The 6,298-nt window shown below is 51.4% G+C and overlaps 1 long non-coding RNA gene across 1 annotated transcript; it reads left to right on the top strand.

Annotated features, from left to right (window-relative positions):
• The first annotated feature begins 369 nt into the window (after nucleotides 1-369).
• LOC112666071 (uncharacterized) lies at nucleotides 370-3,816 on the top strand. The gene is made up of 2 exons (XR_003140714.3): nucleotides 370-1,535; nucleotides 2,067-3,816. It is a non-coding gene; the product is annotated as an uncharacterized LOC112666071 (long non-coding RNA).
• Nucleotides 3,817-6,298: the final 2,482 nt, after the last annotated feature.

The raw sequence follows: 6,298 nt of genomic DNA, 5'->3' as shown, positions 1-6,298 counted from the left end.
GTTTCTGGTTCCACTTAGGGTTTCTGTCTGTGATTCACTAATGATTCATCTGGTTCTGTAAGAAGCCAGCCTGTCTTGGTGTTGATGAGTTGAGATGAGGGACGGGCTGGTGGTAGCTGGCTGGTTGTCGTTGGGATTGACCAGGCCCCAGGCTATGGAAGCCTGTGACTAACTAGGACAACTGAACTGGGTGGATGGATCGAGCTTGACTGGCTAGGTGACTGGTTGACCAGAAGATGGACTTGCTGACTCCAAGTCTGATTGACTGGTTGACAACAACGCACTTGGTGGGTAGTTGACATGTTGGCTTCCTAATTCAAACTGACTCGAAAACTGGGTGACTAACAGTGATCTACCCAGTAGCATGGAGTGATGATCTTGCCTGAGTGACGTTAGCTGGCTGGGGGAGTGGCTGTCTTCTTCAGACTGACAGCCTTCTTCAGACTGAGGACTGGATGTCTGACAACGACCCCAGAACCTTGACTGGTGCCCTTTAGTGCACACTTGACTCTCAACTGGCTGGCCGGCTGCTATTCCTTCATGGCCATGACTGACCAGGCTATGGACTGTAGCTGCCAATAACTATTGGTGACTGACCAACAGGCAGAAACTGACTATGCCCAATGGATGGGTCTGGCTGGGTGACATGGCTATTTGCCTTAGTCCTTGAAAATCGAGTGTCTGGCTGCCTTGACTGCTATAGACCACCTGATGACCAGGGGAACAGAGCCTAGCTGTGAGACAGCACCCTGCCAACTGACATGCTTTAAATGTGCTGACTGGCTGACCGATTTTGATTGGCCGTTGGGTGACAGATGACTATGGGGGGCCTGGTTGGCTGTATGAGGGAGGCTGACTGACCTGCCTCGACTGGCTGACTGGCCGGTTGGTCAACAGATTGAGACTGACCAGAGTTGGGGGAGACCAGCTGACCACGGCTGTGACTCAGACTGTGAGAGGCCACGTCTGACCATGTAGCCCTGGCTGTGTAGCGGAGTCTGCCTCTGAGACAACGAACGATTGATTGACTGACTGGCTGAGCTGGGCGGGCTGGCTGAGCGGCTGGCTGTGACCATGACCCCTGGTGTGAACAGCTGTGATTGGGTGTAACTGAGTCCAACTGTGAGTCAGTGGCTGACTGCCTGACTAGCTGACTGGTGGAGGCCGGCCGGGCGACTGGCTGACCGCAGCTGCTGCGACTCGTGTCGCGAGTGGCCCTGCCTCACTGTGTGGCCCGGGCTGCGGGTCAGAGTCTGACTGTGAGACCGTGACAGGCTGACTGACCGGCTTTCCTGGCCGACGGCCTCTGGGTTGGCCTGTAAACACAGTCCCTACCTGTCCCAGAACCGTGAGAGGCCCTACAGGGAGTAAGCCCAGCCTGAGGGACAGAGCGGCTTCTGTGGAGCAGCTGGGGCAGGAAGACGGAGGCAGGAGCCGCCAGAGGGAGAACGGGAATAGGCCCTGCCCAGGGCTGGGCCCAGATGGAAAGTTCTCCACCTCACCCTTGCAGGGGCTGGGTCCCTGGCGCACATTCGGTGAGCTGTGTTTTTGGCTCTAGTCTTATAGCTCCTTTATTTGGGGGGAACGGGGTGGCGAAGGGGGAGGAAGGTTGCTGGGGGAGCCTATAAAAATATTGAGCCAATAACTCACTGACAGGACTCCGTTATAGGAGCCTGGTGAGGGGAAGGGGAGGAAGGAAAGCCAGGGGGGGGGCGGGTCGGCTGGTTAGGGGGCTTGGACAGGGGCCAAACTCTGCCCTGGAAAATTCAGGCCTTGTAATGTGGGGCTGGGGAAGCCTTGGGAAGGAGCAGTGTGTCTGTCAGGCACACCTCTCTTACTTCCTCAATTTTATAGCTGAGGAAACAGAGGCCCACAGCATTTCCCAAAACCCGGCACTCCTGGGGCCTCCCCATCTGAGCCCAGGATAACAGTGAACTCCCGCCCTCCCTCAGCTGCCCCAGCAGGCGCTGGGGGGCTGGTTTTCAGGGGCAGAGTTGAGGACTTTGGGCAAGACGTTCCACCTCCTGAGCCTCAGTCTCCTCATCTGTTAAACACATTTCTAACAGGAAGGTGTTGGACAGAGCTCAGATGCCTCTACCACCTGCCGTATGCATGGTTTTGTCACCCACAAGTGCGAACTATATGAATAATGGCTCTTCCTCTATAAACTCGAGAGAGGAGAAAACAGAATCCAAAGACTTCACCTCAGTGCCTGGCACTTAGTAAACCACCAAGGAATATGAGCATTCGTGATTATGGATACTCATCTCATGGGCATATGCAAGGATTCGTGAAGATCCTCCCTGAGAATGTACCTGGGAAGCCACGAAGCTCAGCCCCAAAGTGCTGGAAGGCAGCTGTGCAGCCTGGCAACCGCTCCTTCCTTCCCTGAGCCTGGCGAGGCTGTCCCCAGCTACCCTGAAATGCCACCTGTCCCCCACCCCCCAAAGGACTCCACAGACTCTCTGGGGGCTTGGGCTGCTCCTGACACTACAGCTACTGGGGCCTGGTCCCCAGGGACGGGGAGGTAAAAACAGGAAGAAATTCTCTGGGGTTCCCCTGGGAAGAGCCAAGGACCTACCTGTCATAAGGAGGCCCTCGTGGGGCATGGGGCCTCTTCCAGGAAGACCCAGGGTCTCGGGCCCTCCAGGGCCAGGAGGAAAACCCAGGCTCTCCTCTGAACCGGGGCAGGCTGAGAACCCAGGTATGAGCCCAGAAAAAAATCCCTCCCACACTAACACAGTCACCCTGTTCTCAAAGAGCTGCTGAGGATGTGAGCTCATTTGACCTTCACAGCTACGCATAGCTGCAAATTAAAACCAAGTAATGAAGACTCCCCAACGGCACAGCCAAGGAACAGAAGGCTGCCCTCTAACTCATTCATTCCTTCGTGTGGCTTAAGATTTCCTACAAGCCTACCTTTGAATCCCAGCTCAGCCAGTTACTGGATCGGTGACCTTAGGCCAGTGACTTCTTGGCTCAGAGCCTCAATTTCCCCCTCGGTAAAACGGGGATGACTCTAGCACCAGTCTCACAGTGTCATGGTGAAGATTTGACAAAATGCTCATTAAATGCTTTAAAAAATGTAAGACTCGAGGAGCTGAGAGTTTCTCTCTTCGGCCCCACAACTGCTTCATCATCGCAAAATGGGACGTAAGCACCCATAAGGTCACAGGGTTGTCGGGAAGAGTTAACAGGCACTTAGCATAGTTGCAGCCACCTCTCATCGATCCTGCGGCCCCGACTCATGTCCTAGGTGACCAGTCACGGCCTCCTCCACAGCTCTTCATAGGGCCCCCGTCTGGCACACAATAAAGGCTCAATAAACAGGAACTATTTGTCTTACTCTTATGGGCAAACCAAAGAAGGAAACAAGCATTTAAATACGAAGGATGTGCTAGGGGCTAAGTGAAGGCAGGAAAGCGACCTCCGTTAATGGGAGAAACAGTGAAGGAAGGAGGAAGGGATAGAAGGCATCGGAGACATCTAGCGCTAAGCAGAGGGACAGACGGCATCAGCTGGGGGGCTCCTGACAGGGGGAAAGTCCATGCAAAGACCCGGAGGCTAGACAGGATGGGCATCTGGGGGCACCCCAGATCCCAGGTGGGCAGGAAAAGGTGCCCTCAGCCCTGGTTGGGGTGGGATGCGGGCAGAACGAAGACCCTGATTCCTGAGTCCCAGAATATAAGTGAATGAATATTGATATAGAGGATGTAAGTGGTCGTAGAGGTTCTTTTGTGAAGAGTTTTACTGCGTCTGCGATTGGTTGAAGGAGGCCGTAGGGGCCTACAATATTAGGTCCTTTTCGAAGTTGTATGTATGATCCTTTAGGCTTTGGCCAGGCCCTCAGCCAGTCCCAGCTGGGCTCCCCACTCCCCTCACACTCCAGGGCTTCAGGCAGGGGCAATCACTGTCCCATTTTACAAAAAGGAAAGAAAGAAAAAGAAAGAAAGAAAGAAAGAAAGAAAGAAAGAAAGAAAGAAAGAAAGAAAGAAAGAAAGAAAGAAAGAAAGAAAGAAAGAAAGAAAAGAAAAAGGAAAGAAAGAAAGAAAGAAAGAAAGAAAGAAAGAAAGAAAGAAAGGAAGAAGAAAGAAAGAAGGAAAGAAAGAAAGAAAGAAAGAAAGAAAGAAAGAAAGAAAGAAAGAAAGAAAGAAAGAAAGAAAGAAAAGAAAAGAAAAGAAAGAAGCTACATTTATATTGGTTTTCTATTGCAGCTGTTAGAAATTGCCGCAAAGTTAAGGGCTTAAAACAGCACAAATGTATTCTCTCGCAGTCCTGGAGGTCTGAAGTCTGAAATCAAAGGTATTGGCAGGTCTGCACTCTTCTTGGTTCCTTGCCTTTTCCAGTTTCCAGAGGCCAACTCTGTTCCTTGACTTGTGGTCTCTGCCTCTTATCACTCCCCTCTCTTTCTTTCATTTGCACATTGCCTCTGCCTCCCCAGCTTCCCACCTCCCTCTTAATAAGGACCTTTGTGATTACCTTGGATTCACCAGAATAATCTCCCCATTTCAAGATCCTTCAGTTAATCACACCTGCCAAGTGCCTCTGACCTCAGGGCCTTTGCACTTGTTTTATTCATTGCTTCCTATGCTTTCCCCCCAAATATCCATATGGAGCTTTCCTTCACCTCCCTCAAGAGTCTGCTCAGATGAAACCCCTCATCCATGTCCTGGTAGTCCTCATTCCTCTGATCCTGGTTTATTTTTCTCCATTCCACTCATCACCAACTGGTATATTAGAGATGTGTGTGTTTGTTTATTTTCTGTCTCCTCCGACAAGAATTTAAACTGCACAAAGACCAGGATTTTTGTCTACCTCATTCACTGCCATATCCTCAACACGCACATTCAACAAAATGGTTGAAGTTCAGAAAGGTAGAGTGACTTGTCCAGGGCCACACAGCCAGTAAGTGACCAAGCGAGAGATCTGAACCCGAGTGGGTCTGACCCTGCTACATTAATGGTTTGGCTCAATGATACCCGTCAGCCTCTTAAAGTTTACTTCTGCGGGTACCAGGCCTTCAGGCCCTGCCCTCTGCCTTCTCCTGCTTGATGATGGGGTAATTGTGGGCTTCTGTGTGACTCACCCTAGGAAATAACCAGCAGAATAAAAATAGTTTCTGTTGGCCCAGGGCATTAGATTTCACAACAGAATGAGGGCACCGTGAGAGCAAGGAGTGTGCCTATTTCACTTGGCATTGTGTAATCAGCACCAGACAAATGCCTGGCACATCGTTGGTGCTCATGAAATCTCTGTTGACGGATGAATGGAGTCCACAAAATCTTTGTTGACAAAGACCTGCTGCTTCCTCGCTCTCTCGCTCTCCCTCTCTTTCCCTGTTCCCCTCTCTGGCCTCTGGACCACCAGTTTTCTGCCCCGAGATCCTGGCCACCCCCCTGCTTCTCTGTACATCCCTCTGGCTTCTGGATCTCCAGATTTCGTAAGAGGGTCCACCCCCCACCCCGAAGTCCCTGCTCTCAAAGGTTAATACCTGTGACCGTGACCCCCACAGTGTAGTGGGAAAGGCCTTGCATTAGCCTTCCTGCCTCGTACCCTCAGCATTGGCCAGAAGATGAAGGCAAATGTGCTCTCAGACCTTTCCCAACTTTTCTGTCCCTACTTCTCCTGTCCCCAGCCAGGACTTCTCAAGAAAAACATACCTTTTGGCCCTCTCTGTGCTTTCTTTCCTACCAAGCTACCAGAAATTGAAGCCTACGAATCTCCTATGTTGGGAGAAAGGGAAGAAAGCAATGGGAAGGTGTAATCAAGGGTTAATTAACCGCTCCCCACCCCTCCCCCCGCCCCGCCTGCAGCCCAGAGGGCCAGTGCAGTGGCAGCTGCAAGGGTGTCTCCCCAAAGAAGAGGATGACAGGATCTGCAGAAGGCCTTTTGGCTTTACTTAGGGGAGGCCCCAATCACTGTCATTGCAGCATTTGTTTAGTTGTGCACACAAACATTTCAATCAGTCACTAAAGCATCCTAGGACCAGCACTTGGTTAACTCTACTAACTCCATGGTCTTTTTTTTTTTTTTTTTTAAGATTTTATTTGTTTATTCATGAGAGACACAGAGAGAGAGGCAGAGACACAGGCAGAGGGAGAAGCACAGTCTCCCTGCAGGGAGCCCAATGCAGGACTCGATCCCAGGACCCCAGGATCACACCCTGAGCCAAAGGCAGATGCTCAACCACTGAGCCACCCAGGTGCCCCTAACTCCATGTTTTAAAGCCTTTGCTTTACAAACACACTCACCCCGGATCACTATAATAATAGAGCTGCCGCGAGGGTATGGCCGGTAC

Source organism: Canis lupus, chromosome 20, assembly GCF_003254725.2.
Source record: "Canis lupus dingo isolate Sandy chromosome 20, ASM325472v2, whole genome shotgun sequence".
Lineage (NCBI taxonomy): Eukaryota > Metazoa > Chordata > Mammalia > Carnivora > Canidae > Canis > Canis lupus.
Note: the sequence above shows the minus strand (reverse complement) of the source record. Positions and strands in the feature narration are given on the sequence as shown.